Source organism: Myodes glareolus, chromosome 22 (genome assembly GCF_982192425.1).
Source record: "Myodes glareolus chromosome 22, mMyoGla1.1, whole genome shotgun sequence".
Lineage (NCBI taxonomy): Eukaryota > Metazoa > Chordata > Mammalia > Rodentia > Cricetidae > Myodes > Myodes glareolus.
The window spans coordinates 20022554-20035095 of record NC_142047.1 but is presented as its reverse complement, the minus strand read 5'-3'; the positions used below and the strand labels follow the sequence as shown (position 1 = coordinate 20035095).

The 12542-nt window shown below is 47.4% G+C and overlaps 1 protein-coding gene across 7 annotated transcripts in view; it reads right to left on the bottom strand.

Annotated features, from left to right (window-relative positions):
• Positions 1 to 12542, bottom strand: part of Chd9 (chromodomain helicase DNA binding protein 9) — a 213960-nt gene that overhangs the window by 170443 nt on the left and 30975 nt on the right. Inside the window, exons 1-2 of one of the 7 annotated variants that reach the window (XM_085682030.2) lie at positions 534 to 664; positions 337 to 442 (exon numbers count right to left, since the gene is read on the bottom strand). The exons of 5 other annotated variants lie outside the window; for them this stretch is intronic. The gene's annotated coding sequence lies outside the window, so the exon portion shown is untranslated. Of the gene's footprint in view, positions 1 to 336; positions 510 to 533; positions 665 to 12542 lie in introns of those variants that run through there. One more of the 7 variants, XM_048426743.3, reaches the window with a different exon arrangement.

Here is a 12542-nt window from a genome sequence, read left to right as displayed (position 1 = left end):
GAGGAGGAAGAAGCTGTTGGAGACCGAAGGAAGGATAAGGTGACCTGTGGTGACCTATCTGAGGTGGCATCCAAATCCTCTCCAGAGCAGCTGTCAGCCCACGAGCAGCTAAAACCACCCGTCCCCCACTGTCTCTGCGGCTGTGAACACCTCATTAGCCACCTCCCTGCCAAAGTGAGAAACCAAATTAACATCCTGGATCAATCCGGACTCCATCCACTCAGACCTCCAGAGAAACCAAGGCCACTGGCGCATCACACAGAGGCAGCCACCCGTGTCCGAGGCAATCTGATTATGCCCTCCTCCGTCCCGATTTTGAATATGAAAATCACTAACCCATTTTATTGTAGGTGTCCACATGGCAGGAGGCTTCTTTCCGGGGAGAGGCAGCAGCTGCTAGCTCTGTCCCAGACTCACTTCCTCTGGCTCCAGCTGCTGGTTCCTACCCGCCAAGCAGGGAGTTTCCTCATTCTTGGGGTTCTGGCTAGCTGAGCTAGCCACCCTCATCTCCCACCCCCAGCCCAGCCGCTCACCACCCTCTTCTTCGGATAGTGCTGCTGGGACTCCCGGGTTCCATGAGTCACAACCAGGCTGGAGACAGACAGCAGGCTTCCTTTATTAAATCAGCCTCCTGCCCAGCTCGCCACAGAGGGAAGCTATAATTACTTGTTTGGCCCCGCTCTGAGAGCTGAGTGAGCCACAGACGACGCTACACAGGAGGGAAGTTCCTGATTTCTGCATCCATCTAGCGCACCGCCACCCCTTTGCTAATAACCATAACTGCCAGGGGTTAAGGACCTGTTAGACAAATATCAGATGCCTTGCCTGTGTAATGGGGTGCCTTGGGTCAGGACACCCATGGCTGATAAGACCAGCTACATACAAGCTGCCAGGAGTTTTCCCTTGTTTTATTTAAAATACAAAGGCATTCTGCTACTTTGCCAGAGTCTATACCTGATGAGGCAGGCTGGCTCATTGCTGCTTTATAAGAGATAAAGGAAAAGACGGTAGGACATTGCTCTGGGTGCCCAGGTTATGGTTGTTTTATTTTTTAGGCACAATAAGCACAAAATCCCAGGCTTCTCAGCTTCCTGACCAATCTAGACAAATGTTTGAAATATGAAAAATCAGTTTGTTACAAAATTTAAAAAAAAGCAAAAAATCATGAACTGCTCCATTTCCTATTCATGCATTCATTCATTCTTGCATTCAGTCATCCCAGTAACATTTTTGGGGGTGGCCGGTTTGCCTGGCATCACGAATACACAAGTGCTAGGTCAACAAGATATAGATAGAGTTATTCAGGTCAAAGAAAACACAATAAGTGACTTAGACAGTGCAGTAGAGGTAGTAAGTGTGATTAATAACAGAAAAGTAGTAACAGGAAATGGGATTTTTTTTATAAATAAGAAATTTGTGGACACCTCTTGACATTTGAGAACAATCTGTCAGTCTGTCTCACAGTGAGCTCTCAGGTCTGTCTGATGATTACTACGAAACAATAACTAATTATAACTTAGATGAGCTATCTCTGAAAAATTTCAAATCCTATAAGTTTTGTTTATAAGCAAAATTGTGAGGACATTTTAAACATATTTGATAAGTTATAAAGTAAAATAGGGCCAAAGGCAATTGACCCTTTGTATGGTTTGGACAGAAGAAACTTCCTTCAAGGTTTCACTGGAGTGCTGGAGAGAGAGCTCAGCAGTTAAGGGTGATTGATGCTATGACAAGGGACCTGGGCTCAGTTCCCAGCACCCACCTCAAACTCCATCTCCAGGGGATCTGATGCCCTCTTCATTAAATGAGATGATGGAATGGTGCCAACTGGGAGAGACTTCTTGGGCACCCTGCACTCGGCTCAGTCCTTAAGGTCCCCACTGAGCTACCAACAGCTACAAACTTAAGCGAACACAATGAGTTACCCTTTAGAATCCTTCCAGTTAGGAAGAATACCGAAGATAAAAGGATACACACCAACAAGGTCGTGGCTGTTGGGATTGTAAATTGGTAAATTCCATACTGCTTTCCAGAAGACCTGGATAACAATGCCCAGATCTTCTCATTCAGTATAACAGAAAGTTGGTAAGAACCCAACCATCCATTGGGGGGAGAATAAATAAATATGCATGGGGCCAAAGAAAGGGAACTACAGTATAGCAGCAGGAAGCAAAAAGAGCGCAACTCTACACAACAACACGCGTGAGTTCTAGAAACCTAATAGTATAAGGGAAGCAGTGCATTCTGGAAGGCTACATGTATTCCAGAAGGCTACATGTATTCCAGAAGGTTACATGTAGCAGGGTATTCTTTTAAGTAAAAAAAAAACAATATTTCTTTAAACATACATTTTAAGGAAAATGTATGAAACAAAAGCAAAGGAATAGCAAACCCAAGATTCAGAATGAGCAGGAAAGGCAACGTAATGGAGAAGGACCGTGGGCGGCGGGGGAGGGGGATCTGCAGTGGCCTCAGCAGATTCTAAGCACATAGGCAAATCTAAATGATCAGATATGAATTGTGGAGAGTTCAGCCAAACCCGGAAGACTGTCAAGAGTCAGAAATAATGAAAAATCTCATTCGTTTGGGTTCAATAAAAAAGAAATAGGAAGCTAGGCTTGGTGGCACATGCCTTTAAACTCCATACTTGGGAGGCAGAGGTAGATGCAGAGGCATGCAGATCTCTGACTATGACGGCATCCTGGTCTATAATGTGAACTCCAGAACAGCTAGGACTGTTACAAAGGAAAACCTTGTCTGGAGCCTCTGCCCTCCCCCAACTAAAAAAACCTACCTTACCCTTGGGACTGGGTAAACCTGACCCCAGATGTGGGGAAACCTTTGGTCCATCAGCTCCATCAGAGGCATCGGAACTGTCACCTGGGATCAGGGAGTACAGTGAGCTTTACTGCAATGGGATCAGGACATCCTCAGCCTGGTCATGCTCCCTGGCTGTCCTGGAATTCACTCTGTAGATCAAATTGGCCTCAAATTCAGAGCTCCACCAGTGGGTGACTGCCTTCCCTGTGCTGGGATTAAATGCAAATGCTGACCCTGCCCTTTGCCAGACTTGCCCATGGCACTTCCCCTGGGCAGGACTTTCATTTCCTCTAAGTGATACTCTCGGCTAGCACTAGTCTTGACCTGCCCAGGCACTGCCTGCGGGATGCTGGTGTGGATGGCGGAGCTTCTTCCAGCTGGAGCTGTGAAGGACGCAGGGTCTGTGGTCCTAGCCAGCTTCTCTCCTGCTCTGGTCAGTCCAGGGGGCAGAGCTCTCAGCAAGCCAGCTGCCTGCTGCCATGACTCTGACCCCTGGTTCTCTTTATCTTTACAAGGTTCCTCCAGACCCACAAAGCTAGCACCAGCCACGGGAAGACACTGTCAGTTCTTGCTGACGGGCACGCTTCATGGGCTGAACTCTGACAGGCTGGCAAAGGACGGTCTGGAGTCTGCTGGGCTCCTGCTCTCATGACTCTGGGAGCTGCTCCCCAAAACAATCACCAGTGCCTGTCTTGAGGGTGCTGGAGCCAGGAAGGCGCCTGGGCAGCACCTCGCTGTTTCCATTAGCTTGAGTGTGCAAGCCTCTGTTTCTATTTGTATAACAGCAGCAACCATATTGCCCTTTCTTAAGTGAAAAGCACTAATGAGAACCATGTGACCCAACAGAAAACAAACAAACACATACTTAGAGCAGAAGCATTTTGAAGCCCTTGTCTGAATCCTTCCTTGCTTCCCCGCCTCAGGACAGTGTCCAGAACATAATGGGTGCTCAGTAAACAGATAAGACTGGTGATGGTGGTGGTGATGATGATACTAGCATTAACTGCATCTTGCCAAGGGTGGTGATTAGACCTTATATGGATAATCCCAATTAAATTTCCCAACAGCTCAGTGAAGGCGACCCTATGGTTATTAGTCCCATTCTGCAATTCAGAGAAGTCAGTAATTTTCCCAAGGTCACACAGCCAGGTAAAATGGTAATTACCCAAGTTTTATGAATTGGCAAATTCACAGGTTCAGAACCTAAAAGTAGAACACATGTGGGCCTGGTGCCCAAGGTAACCACAAGAAGCACTGGATTTTGGTATCTTCCTCATACTAAGACCACAGAATTCGAGGGCACTGGCCTTGGCAAGCTAACTTCAATCTGTATGCAGGAAGCATACAGTTGGCCTGTTTGTTTCTAAGAATAAGTCAGGAGGGCTTTATTTTTCCAAATAATGAGATTCATGGTGCGTGGGTGGGGGTGGAGGTGGAGGGGATACCTGGTTGGGTAGTGTGGGAGAGATACACCTGGCAGACAAAGGGGCTGTACAGAAGGAAGCTGAGGAGGTATGTAAGAGGAATCATACAACCACACACACATACACACGCACACCCATATATGGAGGGGTGCACCTGTGTGACGGTCAGAGGACAGCTTATGGGACCTGGTTTTCTACTTCCATTATGTGGGTTCTGGAAATCAAAATCAGGCTTCAAGCCTTGGCAGCAAGCACCTTTCCCCAGTGTGCCATCTTACCAGACCAATTTATGTTTTGTCTTTTTGTGATGAGAACATGCTCTCTCAGTTTGGAGAGAAAGTTCAGAGGTTAAGAAGCACTTGGCTGCTCTTGTAGAGAACCTGGGTTCACTTTCCAGCACCCACATAGCAGTTAACACTTTATTGTAACTCCAGTTCCAGGGGATCTAATACCTTCTTCTGGCTTCCTTGGGTACTGCACGAACTTGGTACACAGACATCCATGCAGGAGTACAAGTAAAATAGAATTTTGAAAACGGAAAGTATGTTTCACCAGTACTAAAACAACAATAAAAAGAATGCATTGTATACTACTTACATCATTGAGATATAGATTTAAGGGACTGGAGAAATGGCCCAGTGGTTTAAACTGTCCACCACTGCTCCAGATCACCCAGTTTGTTCCCAGCGACCACATTTTGTGACTTCAACTCCAGAGAATCAAACTGGCCTCTACAGGCACCTGCACTCACACACACACACACACTCATGCACAGACACACAAACGCACATAATTGAAAGAAGTAAATATTTTTTAAAACACATAAATAATGACAAACACATGTAATCCCAGCATCCAAGAGATGAGACAGCAGGAACCTAAGTTCAAGCAAGACAAGCTTGTGGTATAAAACAAGACCCTGCTTCTAAAATGAATGAATGAATGAATGAAAAACTACGTGAAGTGGGGGTGGAGGAAGGTTGAGAAAAGGTCACGGGCTGGACTCTCTTCAGCAATACAGCTTCCAAGACGACAGCCTGAGCCAGGCTGCAGCTTTCCCGGGCTTGGCTGGTTTGCTGGAGATGAACGGCAGCCCCCAGCCTTCCCAGGGCATGACAGCCAATGAACCTGACTCGCAGCTGGGGGCAAGTGTTTGCCTTGGCAGTTGGCAGCACTGCCTGCCTCCCAGGCTTCCTCAGCTGAGAGTCATTATGCAGTTTGCTCACATGCCCTATGCATTTTAATGAATGAGTCAGGGGACAGACTCAATTTGAAAGAGGAATCGCTGCTCTCGGAGCTGGGTGAAGGGCTCTCAAGGGATGGTCTAGCAGCTTGGATATTACAAGAGAAGGAAAGAGAGATGCAATCTCCATTTAGCAAAGAGAGAGAGAGAGAGAGTCTGGGGAAAGAAGGTGAGGAGGAAATAAGGGAGGGAGGGAAAAAGAAATCAAGTGAGGGAAGGGAGAAGACAGGAGGGAGGGAGGAGGGAGGGGCAGAAATAACTGCCTGGAACACACTGCCACCCAGACTCTGCTCCTTCACCCTCCACTTACTTGCCCCAAGCATTTGTCACCTTTGAAGCACTGGTCCCAATAGACAGGGAACCTTTAAGAGAAGAGAGGCAAGACTCCTTGTACAGAACTGAATCTTGGTCAGGTTAGAAACACTATGGTAGGGGGGTGGCTGGAGTAATGGCTCGGTGGTTGAGAGCCCTGACTTCTCTTCCAGAGGACCTGAGTTCAATTCCCGCATAGCAGCTCACAACTGTAACTCCAGTTCCAGGGGGATCCAAGACCCTCACACCAATATATATATAGGCAAAACACCAATGCACATTAAATAAAAGTAAATTTTAAAAGGAAGGAGGGAAAGAAGGAAGGAAGGAAGACTACGGTGGGTCTGAGGAGAGGGAGGGGACAGCAGTGGTCCTGTCACTCTTTCCTGGAAGGCGGGAGTTGTTCCATGAAGATCAAGAGTACCAATTCTCCCGCACTTCCTACTGGCCAGATGCAGGGCAGTGTGGGCCAATTAGTATCTCGTCAAATTCCCATGACTGTACCAGGAGGCGGGTCTTGTTACTGTCACATTTTTCAGAGGTGAGGAAACTGAAGTGGAGCGAGCAGCTCGTCCAAGGTCACCCAGGGATTTGAACTCAGCCCTGTCTGACTCCAGAATCCCTGGCAGCTCTGCTCTGTGCTGTCAGCCAACCCCTGGCCAGGGAATGCTGGGGAAGGCCTTTCCCTTCCCAGGCTTCCTTCCAAGAACACTCTGAACCCCCAGGAGGAAGGGGTTGGTGTGAATCCAGATGCAGTCAACGCCAAGTGGCCTGGGAGTGGATCTGAAACCTGCCCAGCACAGAGCTCCGTGTGAGCCCAGGGGCAGCAGAGAAAGGAAGGAAGCGCAGCCCCACTGCGGTTGGCTGGGGTGGCTAGCCTGTTCCCAGGCTGTATACCACAAAACACAGGGCAACAGATGCTCAGCAAATGCCTGTGTGGGAGTCCAACTTACCCCTTACATGGCAGGCCGGCAGGCAATGTCCCTGAATTACTCAACAGAGCCATCTCAGCTTTGAACTTTGAGCCAGGCTCTGCAGGAACAGGGCATGGGGGTTGGGATGGGGTGGCACTCACCACCATGAAAAGGATGTCAGCCATCCACCCTACCCCCCAAGTGGGAGAACACAGACTGGGAAGCAGCCAAGAAAACAGAAAGCCGCTCTACACCCACATTTTCCTGGATTTTTACAGCTGGAGGGAAGAGGACACACAAGCCCAGCAGCACTCGGGGCCCTGGGCTCGGTGCCTGGAGAAAAGCAAGGCCACCTGCTGTGAACTGAACTGGACACAACAACAGTAAGCCTCTTCTGAGCCTTGCCTGCCTTCCCACCCTCCACGACTGGAGACCCATGACCATGCTTGAACCCCTACCGCCTCCGTGGTAGGGAGAGGCTGCTCCTGTCCCTGTTGCAATGAACGGACGGGCAGAAAGGTTAGTAACATACTATAGTCACATGTGTTCACCGCTCTGGCTCCCACAATGAGGGGTTTTCCCCAAACACACTTCCCACCCTAACTCCTTGTGTATGGCCATGGAAGGTTTCTCTGATTGGAGAACTTGGGGAGCCTCTGGTTGATCTCCTCAGCACCACCTTTCTCCCAGGCTCAATCAAGAAGCTAATTCTGCTTTCACAGTGTGCTCTGCTCCCTTCTCCACGCGAGTGTAGTGGAAGCGAAGGTGGACTTTGGCTCACTGCCATGCCTCTGTCATCTTTATGTGTTCAGAACCTACATACAGAAGAGGGATGCTTTTTTTTTTTTTTTTGAAAGATTATTTGGAGATTTCAAGCACGCTTAGGAGGATGTTTAAGTTCTGTGCAAACCACCTCCATCTGACCCCCTACCTTCTCTCTATATCCTGGTGAGGGATGCTCTTGGCTTCAGGACTAGGTTCTCTTGGGAGAAGGCAGAAGGTAAGACTGCCTCCTCCAGCTTTTTTGTTGTTGTTGTTGTTGTTCTTTTAGACAGAATCTCCTTATAAGCTTGTGATCCTCTTGTTTCCCCTCAAGAGTCCACCTAGGCCTACTAGTGTACCCCACCATACCCCACCCAGCCTGTTTGCTTGTTTTCTTTGGCACGTCCCTCCTCCACCCCACAAGGAAAACCAAGTTTTGTCCTCAGCTACTTGGAATAGAAGGAGCCAGTCAGGAGAGGGGGTTTCTGGAGTGGTAGTGTCCTGCCTAGACACCAGGTCTTTCCCTTGCCACCTGCCAGGGCATCAACAATGGGTCCTTGACATGACCATGTGTTACCGCCCCAGACTGTTTACTCAGGAAACACACCCTGGCAGCTCACCTACACCCAGTGTCAGACCTTGTACAGCCCATCAGATCTGCAGGGAATCCTGGGCCCGCCTTAGCTCTGGGTGAGTGCTGGCCAAGTCCACAGCTCTGGGCTATGAGTTCCCTCCCTGCAAAGTGGCAAGACAGGGCGGGCTGGTGGGTGATGGTTCAGAGGCTCAGAGCACAGCAGGACTCCAAGTACCTGCATAGAGGAAGGCCTGCCTGAGCAACTACCGAAGCTCAGCTCCAGGTCTGGAAGAGGGGAAGGATTTCCAGGGGCAACTGGATGACAATGGGTGTTTGTAATCAATTGTTTAATCCACTGATGGATTGATTCAAAATCTGAACAGACTTGATAGTCATTAAAAAAAAAACGAAGAAAGAAAAAAGAAAGAAAGAAAGAAAGATAGCCTACGGGTGTGCACCATCATACCCCAGCTTGTGTGCTTGTTTAGTTTGGCATGGCCCTCCCCCACGCCACAGGAGATACCTTAATGTAGGGAGGATATGGAACTCTGGGAGGTGGCGCTAGCTGGAAAAAGAGGTCACAGGGAATGTGCCTTTGAAAGTTCTGTCTTGACATTGTCCCCGTCCTGTCTGTCTGTCTGTCTGCTCTCTAGTATCCATGAGATGAGCCATCTCCTTTAGCATGATCCTCAGGCCCACAGCAATGGAGCCAGCTGCCTGTGAACTATAACCTATGGAACTATGAACAAAACAAATGTTTCCGGGACTCAGGGGTGGATCTCAGTGATAGAGCTCTTACCGACTACATGCGAGGCCCTGGGTTCAATCCGCAGGATCAAAAGACAAAAACAAGTGATAAAAACACCCCTCTTTTCAGCTGCTCTGGGCAGGCATTTGTTACAGCAATAGAAATGCGACTAACCACAACTGGGCTCCACAGCACCTCCAAACCCACCACTGGAGAAGGCAGGGACAGGAGGATGAGCACCAGGCCAACCATGGCATAGCTTTGAAAAACAAAGAACGTGCACTGGCGACTAGCCAGGGATGAGTGAAGAGAAGTAGTGAGTGTCCCAGGAGGTGCCACCAGGCATCTGCAGGAGCATCTTCAGCTTGGCCAACTATACCCATCCACTGGCATTTTGATAGCTGTCATAGTAACAGAATGCCATACAGTAGGCAATTTACAAACAACAGGATTATTTATCTGTTTGTCTCCTGGTCCTGCAGGATGAAAAGTCTAAGAATAAGGCTCTAGAAGGGCCTCTGTGTTGTTGTTGTAAGATCACTCATGGATAGATAAGCCAGTTAAACTTACCCTTTCTCTCTCTCTCTCTCTCTCTCTCTCTCTCTCTCTCTCTCTCTCTCCCCCTCCCCCTTCTGTCTTTCCTTCCTTTCTCCTTTTCTCCCTCCTTCCTTCCTTAATTCCCTTCATTCCTTTTTTGGAGACATGGTCTCAGTGTATAGCCCTGGCTGCTCTGGGGCTCGCTAGGTATACTATACTATGTAGACTATGGTTGCCTTGAACTTACAGGTATCCACCCGCCTCTGCCTCCTGAGTGCTAAAATTAAAGGTGTCATCCTGCCCAGGGCCCTACTCCCCTATAACTAATTGAGTCCCTTGATAAACCCTTGGGAGGACAGAGCCCTTATGACCTAATCACCTGTCAAAAGTTTTACAGTGGCAATTCAGTGCCCACATGTAGAAGCTGCGTATGTAGTTCACTGGCAATGAACTTGCTCACCACTAAAGCCCCAAGTTTCATTCCCAGCACCCCCCCAAAAAATTAAAATGGGTTTTAAACATTCAAACCATAACCTATCTCTACACCCACTTCCCCTGTGTGAGCTACCCTCCCTCAGATTCTCAATTCAGGAAGATCCTGCAATCCCAGACAACATTAAGAGGGTTTCATTTTTGTTGGCCACCAGAAAGGTCATGAGACCCAGGGATGGTCAATGGGAAAGAAAAACATTGTATCTGAAATCTGAAAGGATACATGGACTAGAATTGATGCATTGATGCAGTATTCTTCTTACAGTTGCCCAAGATTAAATTTAGTAAACAAAACTATAAGAATTCTTGTTCTACATAAATGTCTGAATCCTGTAACCATCCATGGAGAGGTTTTTTTTTGTTGTTGTTGTTTTGTTTTGTTTTGTTTTAAGTCGTGGAAATCACTGTGTAGACCAGGCTGGCCATTTCTGGCTGTCTCTGCCTCTTGAGTGCTAGGATTAAAGGTGTGAACCACGATGCCCACCTCTAGGTCCCTGCTTAAAAATGAGCTCCTGAAGTCAGGACATGGTGGCACATGCCTTTAACCCCGGACCTCAGGAGGCAGCAGCAGGCGGGTCTCTGTAAGTTTCAGGCCAGCCTGGTCTATAGAGTAAGTCCCAAGACAGCCATAGCTGCTACAGAAACAAACCTTGCTTAAAAAAAAAAAAAAAATGTAAAGGCAGATGAGCTTCTGAACTGAAACTGACATTTTGCTCAAAGACATTTTGTGTTGAATCTTTCTGTCACTTGCTACCAAAAGAAACTTGTTAGTTACCACACTAGTCCTTTATTTTTTTAATTATATTTTTGGAAGCTCAAGGACAATTCTATTAGTGTTAAGACCCTGAGGGCAGGCCAGTCATGAACCTCAGCAGTTGCCCAAAGGAGAAAGCTGAAAACTTATTTATATCACTGAATATGGAGAAACTGAGTTGGTACCCAACTAGAAGCTTCCCTACCCTTCATTATGCCAGGAGGAGGTAAAATGTAGTCAGGATCACACTGCTACAAACCCTGTGACCTTCAACAGCAACCTGTCCGCAAGATATACGGGTGCAACACTGGCACAGATGTTATGGTAGGAACCAGCCACTTCTGGATTAGATTGACGGTCTGCTCCCAGTCACGGAACCCCTCCCTGGCACTGCCAGGAACCTGAAACTATACAGGCTCTGGGGAAAACTTGCTACTATTAGTCTGTTTAAAAAACATAGCAATAAAATGGCTCCTAATGACATATTGCTGTACCCACAGATGATCATCTCAACCCTCATCAGAGAGGCCTCTTTTTGATTTTTGAGACAAGGTCTCATGTAGCCCATGCTGGCCTTAAACTTGCTATGTAGCTGAGGCTAGCCTTAAGCTCATGACCTTCCCTCCTCGCCTTCTAATTGCTGGAATTATAGGTGTATATCACCGTGTTTGGCTACTGTATACTCCATTCAACAACTAGAACTTAGAGAAACCGAGGCACAGAGAAGATACGTTATGTAGTGGAGATAGAATCTGGATCTGGTCTTCCAGTCCCTGAAGCCTGCATTCTGCCCACTGCTTAAGGACTTAGGAGAAACCAGAGTCCTCTCACTTTAGTCAATGGGATTCTACTCACTTGGAGGGGAGAGTCCTGATTCTCCTGCAGCCAGAAGCTGAGCATAGAGTCCTGCTATTCTCAGTATCATGTACCCTTTCTTGGAGAAGGACCTCCATCAATTAATATAAGGTTTATTCTTGATGTCAAGGGCTTGGAGGTCTGTAAACGGCTCAACACCTCCTGTTCCTTCAGGGAGACACTTCAGTGTTCGCACGGCAGAGCATTGCTTTTTTCTTAGAGGATGGGGTTCTGATAAGATACAAGTAATACTCAGGTCTCTCTGGGCTGACATCCTGGGCTACTGTGGGTCATGACAGTCTTGCAGCAAAAAATTAGGGTGCCAGTATATGGTAGGGACAGGAGATACGTCACTTGTAAGAAGGGAAAGACACACAAAGGGATACATAAGAACTGGGTGGATTGCAACTGGTTGAAGATTCAACTCAGTCATATGACTTTTGAAAATGGGATAAAACACTAGGTGGTGATGGCACACGCCTTTAACTCCAGCACTCATGAGGCAGAGGCAGGCAGATTTCTGAGTTCTAGGCCAGCCTAGTCTACAGAGCGAGTTCCAGGATGGCCAGATCTATATGGAGAAACCCTGTCTCAAAAAAACAAAACAAAAAGGGGCAGGAGACAATAAAATATTAAGGAGTTGCTTCAAAATAACTTAGGGACAAAGACTGGGAGAGACACTGATGAGTCAGAACTGGACATAGGCTAATAATTGTAGAAGCTGTATTATGATAATGAAATTTTTAAATATTTACTTATTTGGGGGTGTATATGTGTGTGTATGTGTGACTGTGAAGGACAGAGGACAGCTTGTAGGAACTGGTTCTTTTCTTCCATCATGTGAGTTCTGGGGACTGAATTAGGGAGTCAGATTTGGTGGCAAGGGCCTTTTACCAGGTGTACAATCTCACTGCATCAATTCACTGGCCCTATAGCAAAACTTAAAGTGTAGCAAATAATTTAAATTTGCTTTTGTTCTTCAGGACAGGATTTCTCTGTGCAGCTCTGGCTATGCTGGAACTCACTCTGTAGACCAGGCTAGCCTTGAACTCAGAGATCTGCCCATCTCTGCCTTCTGAGTCCTGGAAGTAAAGGCGTGTACCACCA